This window comes from Hyla sarda, chromosome 7, assembly GCF_029499605.1.
Source record: "Hyla sarda isolate aHylSar1 chromosome 7, aHylSar1.hap1, whole genome shotgun sequence".
Classification (NCBI taxonomy): Eukaryota; Metazoa; Chordata; class Amphibia; order Anura; family Hylidae; genus Hyla; species Hyla sarda.
In genome coordinates, this window is record NC_079195.1 from 136,268,933 (window position 1) to 136,283,266 (window position 14,334).

Sequence of the window (14,334 nt, forward strand, 5' to 3'; positions counted from 1 at the left end):
ATGTTGCAAGCAGCAAAGCGTTCTCCACGGCGTCTCCAGACTCTGTCACGTCTGTCACAAGTGCTCAGTGTAAACCTGCTTTCATCTGTGAAAGGGGCACCAGTGGCGAATTTGCCAATCTTGGTTTTCTCTGGCAAATGTCCTGCACAGTGTTGGGCTGTAAGCACAACCCCCACCTGTGGACGTCAGGCCCTCATAGCACCCTCATCGAGTCTGTTTCAAACTGTTTGAGTGGACACATGAAAATTTGTGGCCTGCTGGGGGTAATTTTGTAGGGCTCTGGCAGTGTTCCTCCTGCTCCTTCTTGCACAAAGGAGGAGGTAGCGGTCCTGCTGCTGGGTTGTTGCCCTCCTACGGCCTCCTTCCCATCTCCTGAAGTACTGGTCTGTCTTCTGGTAGTGCCTCCATGCTCCGGACACTACGCTGGCAGACACAGCAAGCCTTCTTGCCACAGCACGCATTGATGTTCCATCCTGGATGAGCTGCACTGGGTTGTAGACTCCGTCTCATGCTACCACTAGAGTAAAAGCACCACCAGCATTAAAAAGTGACCAATACATCATCCAGGAAGCATAGGAACTGAAAAGTGGTCTGTGGTCACCACATGCAGAGCCACCCCTTTTTTGGGGGTGTCTTGCTAATTGCCTATAATTTTGACCTGTTCCATTTGCACAACAGCATGTAAAATTGATTGTCAATCAGTGTTGCTTCCTGAGTGGACAGTGTGATTTCACAGAAGTGTGATTGACATGGAGTTATATTGTGTTGTTTAAATGTTCCCTTAATTTTTTTGAGCAGTGTACTATGCACCCTAAAGGCCTTAATATGGATTTCAGCCTAAATTCATACATGTAGAATATATAAGATTATTACGGTGTTCATAATTCTTTTCTTTTTTTCCATTCTTTTTTTTTTGTCTTCTGTCATTTATTTTTTATTTATGTTATTTCCATTTATTTTTTTTATTTTAATTTAATTTTAAATTTAATTTTTTATAATTATTTATTTCTATTATGTTTATTTTCATATTAAAATTGTTTGCATTATTTTTTTTATTTTTTATTTTTTTATTTTTTTTTATTTCTCTCTTCTCTCGTTTCTATTCACCTTGTTCAAGACTCAATGTTATTATTTTTGTTACGCACTTATAGGTTATGAGGATGTCACCATTGGAAGTATTCTTAAGAACCTTCATTGCAGCCTGGATCGATATCACTGAAACCGTTTATTTCCTTTTTAAACTGTTCACTCCACTAAGTTCCCACCTCTGACAACTGGAAATTCAACATATGTTCATCCTCCCTTCCTATGCTTGTTTGGACAAAACAATCACTCCTCACTTTCTATTCTTTATCTGTTGAAATTGCTCATAGTAAAAAAAGGGATAAGGCCGTTTCCGGCTTGGCACTAAGTTTTACATGCTGACTCCATGTTATCTTGCTCTATTATACAAACTTTTAGCCATTGGTAGTGATCCTGGCACCCAGGATGACTGAATTGTAAGAAAGTAGAAAATTAATCACATTATGAAATCCATTGAAGAGCCAGATTTTTCACTAGAATATTTTAATGGGGTACTCCAGTGGAATTTTTTGTTTTTTTAAATCAACTGGTGCCAGAAAGCTAAACTGATTTGTAAATTACTTAGATTAAAAAATCTTTACCCTTCCAGTAGTTTTTAGCAGCTGTATGCTACAGAGGAAATTCTTTTCTTTTTGAATTTCTTTTTTGTCTTGACCACAGTGCTCTCTGCTGACACCTGACGGCCGTATCATGAACTGTCCAGAGCAGGAGAAAATCCCCATAGCAAACCTATGCTGCTCTGGACAGTTCCTGACACGGACAGAGGAGTCAGCAGAGAGCACTGTGGACAAGACAAAAAAGAACTTTAAAAGGAAAATAATTAGCATACAGCTGCTAAAAAGTACCGGAAGGGTAAAGATTTTTTAATAGAAGTAATTTACAAATCTGTTTTACTTTCTGGCATCAGTTCATTAAAAAAAAAAAAAAAAGTTTTCCATCGGAGTACCCCTTTAATGTATTAGGCCTCTTGTATTAAAGGGAGTTGAATCAAGCTGGAATATGTTACCTATAGACATACGAATATCTATATACATTCTAATTTGATACAGAGGCATATAGAGGTATCCCATGTTAAATTCTGTATCAGTCTTCCAAAAAAATAAAAACACACAATGTCATGATATATTGGAAGGTATACAATAAAGATTGTGTCCCCATTTTCACATTTGGTGCAAGCATTAAGTACTCTGCTTCAGTGGATCTTCAACTATATGCTCTCCATATGGGATGTAAGAATGAAATACAGTATTGAATTAAAAACTATGGATTCTTCATGAATATATATTTATTGAGTACAGTACAGGGACCATCCATGAACTGTACTCAATAAATATATCTTTTTTTATTTTCTAAGTCCGTCCACACAGTTAATTGCTCACTATCTCTACACCTCCCGGGAGCTCCTGAATTTAGCATCTTTTTCTCTATTGTCCCCACCCCCGGTTCCCTTTTCTAAGGTTTTACCAAAGGGGGGATCCTGGAAATCCCGATCACTGAATACTAGAAACGACCCACTTGGGGTGCCAGAGGTAAATGCGCTACAGCTGATCCCTCGGTATCTGCTGACACACCAGAAAGGCTGTCGATGTGCTACATGGTGTTGTGCTCTTAGTACAACACAACAAAATGAGCAGGACATTTTAGGCATATGTCCTTTACTTATATTTCAACCAGAGTAACGGCACTTAGAGCGATTTGTTTTCCCTTTTTCTTTGTTCCCTATCTGAAAGTTCTATGCGGAACAGTTACATATACAGTATCTACAAACTTCCATTATAACTTATGTTACATTTCTTACATTGGTTCATTAGGATTCCTATTAGTCCTGTAAAGTTTTATTTTTTTCACAATCTTCTTCCAATTGCTTTCTAGTTTTTCCTTTTAAATTGCTCATTTCTAACATTTGATGTGTTTCTTTTCCCCCCCAAGTATCGACCAAATGAAGAAATCTAATCAGGAGCCTGCTTGATAAACCACCTCCGAATGAGGAACCTGTTCAATGCCTTCACCTTCTACCTTCTCAAGGTTGATTTTATAATTTCCCATTTGCAATATAAATAAATGAGAAGGAAAGGGGACTAGAAATATACTTCCTTTAAGGGGATTTATAGGCAAAATCTGCATTGAGCTTGTAATTGTTGAGAGGTACCTTTTGGTATAAAATGTCGATAAGTAATGATAATAGATTTAGGTTGACAGCATACAGAATGGGATCATCCATAAATATGCTTTAAAGCAGTTCTTATATGACTAGGACAGCTATATGGAGTGCCTGCAGAATTATATGCATTAATACTGGCTCACTGCTCATTTGGAACCAAAGATACACTTTGGAAATGAGAAAAGGGGAAGCAAGATTCTTTATATCAGTTCACTGCATTGCTTCACTGTTTACTCTAAACCCACATGGTGACCACAGGGGTGCTGAGGGTGCAGCTACACCCCGGCCCAGGAGCCTAGGGGGGGTCTATCAGTCCTATAAATTATAGATGGATGCCCTGTTATAGATTTTGCACTGGGGCTCAGGACCCACTAAGCTAATCTTTGCTGGATAACTATCTTGGGCATGTAGGGTTTTTCCAATTTTCCCTGACAGATTTTTTTAGGGAGAAGGACCAATTAGATTGAATTCCATCACCCAATCCATTTGTTACTGCAGAAGGGTTTTAGAGCACCTTATTCCTCTCTCCACATTAAGAACACAAACAAGTGTTTAGCTGAACAAAGCAAACATGTGTACGGGAAAGAGGAAAGGAATGGCAACCACTTCAGATGGAAAACAAGGGGCTTATTACAACAATGTCTCCTAATAGGCCATAAGCAAGGGGATTATGTAGTATGAGATGTTCATTGTAATTGATGGTCTAGAGAATTTGTATGCTTTCATTAATACTTGGGGCCACCTTTACGTTTACTACACAGACTGTTGTAGTTTCCAATCCCCACTTGTCCCCAGCAGTAATATTCACAATGTAATCTATTTAGAGACAACGAACAATCTCAAATCTCGTTCTACTTGAGAACTAAGAGCTTACCGTAAGGAACGTCTCATTCACTTTTGAAGATAACCAAGTTTACAACCTCAACCTACTGATACAGTGCAGTGGGGCCTCTGCCTCTTTTGGGCTCAAGCCTCCTGGACCCCTCAGCTGCTTGGCATTTCAAAAGGCCCAGTCAGCATTTCTCAAGATAAGGGAGAATTTACTAATGATTTCTTAGTGTATAACACACCAACTGCATTGTGTAAGTTGCATTCATTATGATATCAATTTGTCAACATTTTTTGGGGCAAAAAACAAAACAAAAAAACAGTTGGCATTTTGGTGCATCTACTTCATACATGTTGGCATTTGAACATGATTTTAGTGTGACAGAAGACATCATTTTAGCATAGTAGATTTGGTGAATCTGGGTAACAATGTTCATTTTACAATGGTATATGTTATATTTAATAAATATTGCAAGCCCAATATTTGTGGAATAGGAGTTTTCTTGACCACATGCCGTCATCAAGTGTTATATTTCACTTATGGTACAGAACATGTAATGCAAAATACTGTACACTGGAGGCTATTTACTAAGGCTGGTGTTTCAGACATTTACCTTTAGTTAAGGGTCAGCGGCCACAGAACTTGGCCAATTCATTAAAGGGGTTATCCAGGAAAAGAAAAACTGAGCTAACTTCTTTCATAAACAGTTCCAGGCCAGTCATGAGGTTGTGTGTGGTATTTCAACTTTCAATGGAACTGAACTGCAATATCACACACAAACTGAGGATAGATATGGTGCAGTTTTTGGAAGTAATTTGCTCAGTTGTTCTATTTCTGGATAACCCATTTAAGAGTTTACAGCCTCTTAAAGGGGGTAGTCTGGGTCTTTTTTATTTGACTATGCTACAGGGGCTGTAAAGTTAGTGTAGTTCATTATGTAGTGTCTGTACCTGTGTGTGATGGTGGTCTCACAATTCTTCTGTGATTTTGGCCCCAATATTATTTTTTCCTGGGTTGCAGTGCGTTGAGACGTGACATTATTAGTCCGGTGATCAGAGGGAGCCTGTCCTGCTTCAATGGGTGGAGCAACTGCTGACTAGGAGAGATCATTTTGCAACAGCTGGAGGCACCCTGGTTAGAAAACACTGGTCTTTTGAATGGAATGCAGTTCATTTGTGTTTCAATGGGTGGGGTGGCTGATGTGTGGGAGGGAGGAAAGTGACCTCACACTTACAAACTATGGAACATTGGGACTTGTAGTTTGAGAACAAAATTACACAGGAAATACCCAGTTTACAAAAAGATAGCAACAGTGTTATGGTAATCTCGCAGCATAGCCATTCAGCCCCTGTACAAGCGCAGATGCTTCCTACGCATGTCCATTACTGTCTGTTAGGTACATACTAAAATCACCTCATGGTGGATAACCCCTTTAATGTTTTGGATGTAGCTGCACCTGTACTGCATACTCCATTTTGAAGCCTACACCAGCTCCAAGCTGGTGTAGATTTTAGCGACAATATTTGCTAGCTCACTACTGTGTATTGTAATAAATTAGATGTGCAGTTAGGCCAGGCTCCCTTTTACACAATCCCCAGCCTACTTTTAAAAAACAATCGTGACTAGTGTGGAAAGGCAAAAAGTACCAAATTTTGGGGGGTTTGCAAAAAAAAATTTAAATTTTTCTAAGGCTAAAAAGCATCTCAGCTCAGATTCTTAAAGCTCTGGCACCCGCCTAGTTTTCATCATGTACTGACACATAAAAACGTTAATTCAATTATATCCATTACGCTTCAAGTTTGTTTTCACACCCCTCATTCCTCTATTAAGTGGGGATTCAAATGAAAAAGGAAAGGATATGTGGCCCCACTTACTATAAAGCCTCCCTCCACCAATGAATACTTCAGAAATAAATAACTCTAAACTGTGCACAGTAGTTAATCCAGATACAGAGTGGATAATCCCTCTTGGCCCAGTTTAAAAGACACATTTTTTTTTCTTTAAAAAAATAAATAAAAAAAATAAAACCAAGTGAATTAGCCTTCCTGTGATCAGCTATCTCTCACAGTGGTGTGTGTGGTATGCTGCCAAGATCATGGCATGAATTAAGTGAACAGCAGCATGTTGGCATGCTCTTGTTTCCTTTCTTCCAGTATGAATCAGATAGCATTCCAAATTCCTATCTCACGCTGCAACTCGGAATGACTAACTCAAGCAAGAGCTATGACAGTACCAATCCTAACCACTTTTTGTTTGATTACACATTTGATTTTTTTTTTCCCATTTGAGGATTTTTCCCATTTGAGTTTCTTGTATGCCCCTTGTGCTGATGCGGCATGCATGGGTTTTAACCATATTTATTCCATTGTCTCACTTACATGATTTCCTAATGCTGCCTACATTTCCCTTGAATCCTCTGTCTTTGCAGAGAGAGAGGGTGTGGAGCCTCTTCACTGCACCTGCCAATCTAATCACCTGGATATATTCCAGCAGCCAGCAGCTGAAATGTCTGATCCGCATAAGTGGCTTGGTGTCAGTTCACATTACATGCTGTTTTAATGCATTTTCTTATTCAAAGTAAGTTATTTAGACAGATATTACCATGAGGCGAAAGTGATTTAACCTATAATCACAATTGAGGTATTTTATGAAGACCTTCGCCTAAGCCTGTAAGATCCCTCATAGCAGCTCACAGCTCCACCTGTATACAGTGATCCCTCAACATACAATGGTAATTTGTTCCAAATGAACCATCTTTACTTGAATCCATCGTATGTTAAGGGATCCGTGTAATAGTAAAATAGAAAGTTATACTCACACGTCCCCGTCATTCTGGACCGTCACTGCTGCCCTGGATCGTCGCTGTCATCATGTACCTAGGGTGTCCTCGCTGCTCCGGACCATCACCGCTGGCCAAGATCGTTGCTCTCCATCGCTGTCATCACGTCACTCCGCATGTGGCTCCTCATGCCGCTCCGCATGCCGCTTCTATTGGATGATGAGACGGCGTGCACGGCGACGTGATGACAACGAAGGAGAGCGACGGCCATGCAGTGAAGCCCAAAGAGGACGGTCCGGAACGTTGGAGACAGGTGAGTGACACTCACCAGACCACACGGGGCACCTTAAACGGCTATCCGGCAGTAGCTGAAGCAGTCTGCCCTGCCGGATAGCTGTTTATGCGATGGCCCCGACATTAAAAAGCATTTTATGTTGATGCTGCCTTCAACATGCGATGGCCTCTGAGAGGCCCTAGTATGTTGAAATTATCATATATCAGGGCCATCGTAGGTCGGAGGATTACTGTACTGCTGATGCTATCTCTATGGGATCAGGTTATATACCTGCCCTGAGGCTATGTTCACATGTTTTTTAACTGCTATTTTGTAGCATTTTTACCATGTGTTGGCTATATTCTTGGTCTGATTTTCCAAAAAATATGTGTTTCAACTGCGATTTGTCCAATTTCCTGGAATTTTAGGAGATTCACAGCAAAAGTGATGCAAAAACGCAACATTTGAACATAGCCTTAGGGAAGGTATAAAACATCTATATATACTGATCCCATAGAGATAGCATCAGCAGTATACAGGTGGAGCTGTGAGCTGCTACGAGGGATCTTGTAGGCTTTGATGTTATTCTGTAGTTCACAGGAAGTTAGCTGGCCCAGGACTGACCTCTTCCTCTGATACATTAAGCACTGGGATTTTCTATGGGCTAGGTTGGTGATCACATGAACCAGTTACAATAATAAAATGTATAGATGTAGCTATGCTGCAATGAAACAGAATTTCATATTTTTGAGACCATATATATATATACATATATACATATATATATATATATATATATATATATATATATATATATATACAGTGACCTAGGAATATTGCAACATTCATTCACCTTTTACATTAACCCTTGGAGGGCAGAATGGCCTTTACAGTAAAAAGACTATGTAATTTTTTTGCAATTTCTTCGCCTCGTAACAGTTTCATTCTCCCATCCTTGCACAGCACTAAACAGTATATAAGGTTTTACATACAGTTGTATAAGTTTGTCTTACACTCGGTGAAAAGCATCAGTTCAATAAGATACCATCTTTTACAGCATATTTAGTAATTTGAGAAAATGTTTTTTATCTGCGGTTATATTCTGTTTCCATAGCAGCTTATTGAGAGCATGTTAACTCTTGTTGATGAAAAGCAACCCACCTCAATAATATCGTATAACACGGCAAGCAGATAAGCAGGCAATGTTTCAAGGGAAGCCATTTTATACATGTCTCTTCTCCTCACCTTATTCTTCCCTCTCATCCACTGCTTTAGCATCAGACTATTAAGAAAAATGGGGTCCTATTGTTTTTGTGACACATGAATAGAAGGTCGGAAAAAATGAAGCATCTCCTCATAATGTTATATTCTGTCTCCATGACGACTCTCCCCTTCAGAAGGCCAAGTTATTTTAGTTTGTTGACAGGATGATTTGTTACAGAATTTAGAAAAATGTTATGTTAGCCATTTTCTGACTGAAACAGCTTATTTCTATTTTGTGTTTCCATTTCTGTTTGAATAACATTATTTAGTGTTGTGCATTGCTGGAAGCTTTTGAGTCAATATGTGCTTTTGATAGGTAAGTGACTATAAGTCATTGTATCACACTACAATGGTTTACAATCCTTCACAAAGCAGAAATCGGTAGATCACATACAAGCTATAGGTCTTAGGCACTTAGCAGAACCATGTGCAGAAGGCTGTACATTACATTAGATACTGCTTTCCTATGTGGGTTGGATACTCTTTCCTTAGCTTGACCTATACAGACCTAGTAATGTCAGAATTATCAGGACTAGGTCAATTATGGGATGGCTGCTGGTAGGGTATTTTACCGACACAGCAGGTATTTTGGCCACCCTGCCGGTATTATTATATTAAAAATATGGGCAATGCAATGGCCAATATTTATCCAACCAATCCTCTAACTCCCGGAATGTTGCACCATATATTATACCAGTGTTTCCCAACCAGAGCTCCTCCAGATGTTGCAAAATTACAACTCCCAACCATTGGCTGTCCGGGAATGCTGGGAGTTGTAGTTTTGCAACAGCGGAGCAGTGAGGAGGACACGCAGGTATGGTAAGTCACCACTAACCAGCACGTCATCTTCGGTGTTCCGACCACCGCTCCTCTGGTCCCGGGACCTACTGCTATGGCCCATAGGCCATAGCAGTAGATCGTGACCCCGGACCGGAGGAGTGGTGGTCGGAACACTGAAGTGGGGCAGTAAACAGGCATACAGCCTCCAGCCATACACTGTATATGGCTGAAGGCTATATGTATGTGGGGGAACTGTACTGCACGTAATGTGAGGAACTATACTGCACCTTATGTGGGGGAACTATACTGCACCTAATGTGGGGAACTATACTGCACGTAATGTGGGGGAACTATACTGCACCCAATGTGAGGAACTATACTGCACGTAATGTGGGGAACTATACTGCCAACCTAATGTGGGGGAACTGTACTGCAACTAATATGGGGGAACTGAACTACACCTAATGTGGGAAACTGTACTGCACCTAATGTGGGGGAGCTATACTTCACCCAATGTGGGGGATCTGTACTGCACCTAATGTGGGGAACTATACTGCACCTAATGTGGGGAACTATACTGCACCTAATGTGGGGAACTATACTGCCAACCCAATGTGGGGGAACTGTACTGCCAACCAAATGTGGGGTAACTGTACTGCACCTAATGTGGGGAACTATACTGCCAACCTAATGTGGGGGAACTGTACTGCACCTAATGTGGGGGAACTATACTGCACCTAATGTGGGGGAACTATACTGCACCTAATGTGGGGAACTATACTGCACCTAATGTGGAGAACTATACTGCACCTAATGTGGGGGGAACTGTACTGCACCTAATGTGGGGAACTGTACTGCACCTAATGTGGGGAACTATACTGCACCTAATGTGGGGAACTATACTGCACAGTCTTGTGAAGGGGGCAGGGTCTTTTGCAGGGGGGCATGGGGTCTTGTGCAAAGGGGGGTATGGGGTCTTGTGCAAAGGGGGCATGGAGTGTTGTACAAAAGGGGCATGGGGGCTTGTGAAGGGGGGTCATGGGGTCTTGTGAAGGGGGTCATGAGGTGTTGTGCATGGGGGCATGGGGTCTTGTGTAGGGTGGGCATGTGGTCTTGTGCAAAGGGGGGCACAAAGCTCATTGGCTCTTGTGCAGGGGGGGGCATGGGGTCTTGTGCAGGGAGGGCATGAGATGTTGTGCAGGGGGGCATGGGTTGTTGTGTAAAGGGGACATGGGGTGTTGTGCAGGGAGGGCATGGGTTTTAGTTTTTTTGATTCGGCCCATGTAAACCTTGTTTTTTTGGCCCATGCTAGCCTTTGAGTTTGACATGCTTGCTCTACACACTGCCGACACATACCATTCCTATGCAGCCTTGAATAGAATGGTGGTCAGAGGAGGATACAGAGCTGTAGTCAATCATTTTCTGAGGCTCTATGCAAAGAAATCCCCAAAACAACATCTACTTTTTTCACCAATTTTGGCCCAAAAGCAGCCAATCAACTGGCATAAAACTTGACCAGCACTCATAGGTAAAAAAAAAGGGGCTCACCTTATGCACTAAGTCAAATAGATTTAGTGACCTGTCACAGTATGCTCTGATGGGTGCTGTATGGCAGCGAATAACTAGTATTATATGCAATGACACATTTCTTATTCTGGTTTGTGCCAGAAATGACCCTCTACGTTGTGTATGAAATCTGAGGCATACAGGTATGTGTAATAGCTGCCCTATAATACTTCTTTACAACATGAAGCCAGGATGTAGCGGTGTGCATGTGACATTCATCAACGGCTGCCACCCAAAGTCTGCAAAAAAGAACAATGGATTCTATTTTTCTTTAGCCACATTTTTAACCCTTTACTGACCCAGTCAATTTACCTCTTTTATGTTGTTTTTTTTTTCCTCCCGTTTTAAAGCTTTTTTTTGTGAAGGATCAAATGTACTTTGTAATTAAATGACTTGTTATTAAAATTTTTCATGTTAGTACGATTTCACCCATTCTATACAGATTTTGTCACATTTTTAAAATATTTAAAACCTAAAATTTACACCCCACAATTTTGTTTTTTTTCTTCATTCACAATTTTAACTGTGCAGAACCATAAATATTATATTTTAATAGTTTAGACATTTTTGCACGTGTTGATATCAAATATGTTGACTTTTTTTTTAGATCATTACTTAGTTTTGTTTTTGTTAGTTTTTTCCAAGGGATGTATGCACTACTGAGGGGTAATATGTCTCCTTGGGGATACCACCAAGCATATGGAGGCTAATAGGCCATGCAATGCTTCACTAGGAATAAATATGCAAAGAATCTCTGCTCTAGAGGAAAAAAAAAAAGGCTTGTCCCCTGGTCCCACCTTTTGGAGGCAACTTTCTCATAGTCAAGGCTTAAAAGAGAGCATTGAAACATGACATGGAATTGTCAGCAAAACTAAGAATAACCTTAAAAATAAAGATACTCATGTGTATCTGTAGACCACTGTTTCATGTTTCTTGTCCCTCATCAGTACAGGGCAGAGTTTGTGTTGGCTAGCAGAGAAGCCTTTGTGATAGGACTATATCACCATAAAATGTCCATGTAACCTCCAGATTTTTATACCGGGTGTCACTATAATCAAACATAGGAGTATACAATTTCATGCATTCATACACAATATATGTTGGGCTGTGTCCGGAGAAGAAAAGGGCAAAAAAGGGAATGAGCCATAAAAATGTCTACAGATAGATTCTGTTTTCTTTTACAATATGCAATTTATTTTTCTGAAAAAAGACTGTAACTAGAAGTCTGATATAGGGTTTGATGTCTGAACCTAAGCTAATACCTATGATGAGTGCTCAGTGCTCTTGTTAGCCAGCAGGACTCCCTGGCTCAGTCAAACACTCATAATAGGTATGCCTGATCCTACACGCTGTGGAGGCACCAAGTCAGTCTCTCGATAGAAATTGCTCTCTTGCTCTTTTTTTCTTAAATTTTGTTTTGTGTGTGTGAAAAGCATGAAGATGGGTCTTTCTCAAAAGAACAACTATCAAAGTTATATAGTCCAAGGTAATGGAAGTCTCAGCACCTAATGGTGCTTTGGCCAGAAACTCATACATCTATGCGACACTTATCTAAAAACATCAACATTCTGTCTTAGTATTTGGTGCTAAGGAAATTATTATTATATTTTAGCACGTCTTCTATCAAGACTGTAAATTTACCTTTGCTGCATGACAAACAATTCACCTGAATAATGTATATGGAGAAAAAACTGCTAACTTTCCATATACAGGCAATTCCATAATTCCTTTTCAATTTAATACCACAAGGCTCCATGATGGACGGAAGATGACTGACAGCTTGCACATTAGAAATTCATTTCTAAGTAGAAGAGAGGATTCAAATCCATACACATGAAATGGCCCTGCTCTGTAACACATCAGCTATGATATGGCCCTAAACATTTATGGAGAACTTAAAGGCGTGAGCCAGACTTTTAAAATTAAAGCCTTATCTTTACAGATTTGCCTGGTGCCTGGTATGAATCCATAATATGGTTCCCATAGAAATCAATGTACCATGTTGTACAACCATGTGCCAAGTCATTCATGCATCTTTAATGGAAGCCAATAAATAAAGACCATGACATGTTCCGATGCATGCTGTATTACAGAGGAATTTGCAACTAGTATCATTGCTTCTTAGGGAGAATCGGATTCCTCCTTTAGCCATCATGAACTGTGTATTACAGGCCCATAGGAATGTTTTGTGCCAAAATATAGGCATTGCACACAGCTTTACCTTGTGTATAAAGCTAATACTCCTTCCTCATCCATGCCATACATTTGCCGCAGGGGTCAGGTGACGGAGTACAGTGCCTACTGGCACTGACTGATATCAGAGATCACTTTGATGCTGGTCACTCAACTCTTTTAACGCCAAAATCAATAACACTTGTGGCATCTAAACAGTATAGGTAATATCATTGGTAATATCGTGGGACCGATGCTGATTAGTTGTCAAAGCAGCCCAAGGCCTCTGCTAGATCCCTATGCCTGCTGAGACTAAAAAAAGTATAAAATAAATAAATAAATATTTTTAAAAATCCCTTATAAACCTTTAATCAAAATCAAATCACCCCTTGCAAAAAAAAAAAAAAAAAAGTTAACAGCATAAATCCATAAACTATTATGGTGCTCTCCTTTAGGATAAATATTACACTATTGAGATAAAATAAATATAGGGGGAAGATTAGTCATCACTAGTTCCTGAATATTTTTGCATGAAAAGGTTGTAAAAAAAATGACATCATGTAAAGGGATGATAAGTCCCAATATACCACCACCTCGTATCCTTTGAATGTTTTGATGATAAGCTGCCATTAGTATTTAGTTAAGTCATATAAGTACTATCCCAATATGCACTAAACAGTTTAAATCCTGGATTAATGGGTGCTATACCAAACATTGGTAACAATTGGAAAGCTTACAATGCAGAATGTCATTTGGCAAACCGTGCCAACTGGCAAACCCTAAGACTAGCACAGAATTACAGATATTCTGGCCAGTAAATGGTTTTTCACAAACTGTTTAAGGTCAAAGAAGATTAGTAGGAAGAATACAAATCCAGTATAACTGATGCAATGTTAATCCTTTACTGCAGGATCATCTCCAGAACACCCTGGTTGAGACTCAAATTATAGAATGTATATTATGTGAGTGGAATCACCAGCCACCCATTTAGCTAAGCCTTGTGAATCGTGTACCTATATACCTACCTATACCTATTAGTTAAGTCTTCAGGAGAAGTACACAGGCCCTGCAATTGCCTCCATTTTGTTGCTTGTGACACAATGGACTATGTGCCATTACTTTCTTTTCACTGTCATGTCCAAATTTCACAGTACTGTTATCTCTGCTACAATTTTAGCCACTATTTTGCCTTTGATACTCTGTTTATATATGATAAAGGATTTCTGTACTGAAATATAACTTATCCCCTATCCAAAGGACAGGGGATAAGTTAAAGATCGCAGGGGGTCTGGCCACTGGGACCCCCCTTGATCTCCTGAACAGGACCCCGTCAGTCTGGTGAAAAGGGGTGTGCCGACCCCTGCACGGAACGGTCAACACACCCCCTCCATGTATCGCATTGAGATACATGGAGGGGGCATGTTGGC

General features: G+C 40.1%; 1 protein-coding gene and 1 long non-coding RNA gene across 5 annotated transcripts in view; one reads left to right on the forward strand and one right to left on the reverse strand.

The window, feature by feature from the left end:
- Positions 1-3,274, forward strand: part of LOC130282508 (uncharacterized) — a 52,224-nt gene extending 48,950 nt beyond the window's left edge. The window contains exon 3 of the long non-coding RNA XR_008846428.1: positions 3,013-3,274. This is a non-coding gene — a long non-coding RNA (uncharacterized LOC130282508). The remainder of the gene's footprint in view (positions 1-3,012) is intronic.
- The window catches only part of GRID1 (glutamate ionotropic receptor delta type subunit 1), a 1,339,076-nt gene that overhangs the window by 1,247,970 nt on the left and 76,772 nt on the right, over positions 1-14,334 (reverse strand). The window lies entirely within an intron of this gene.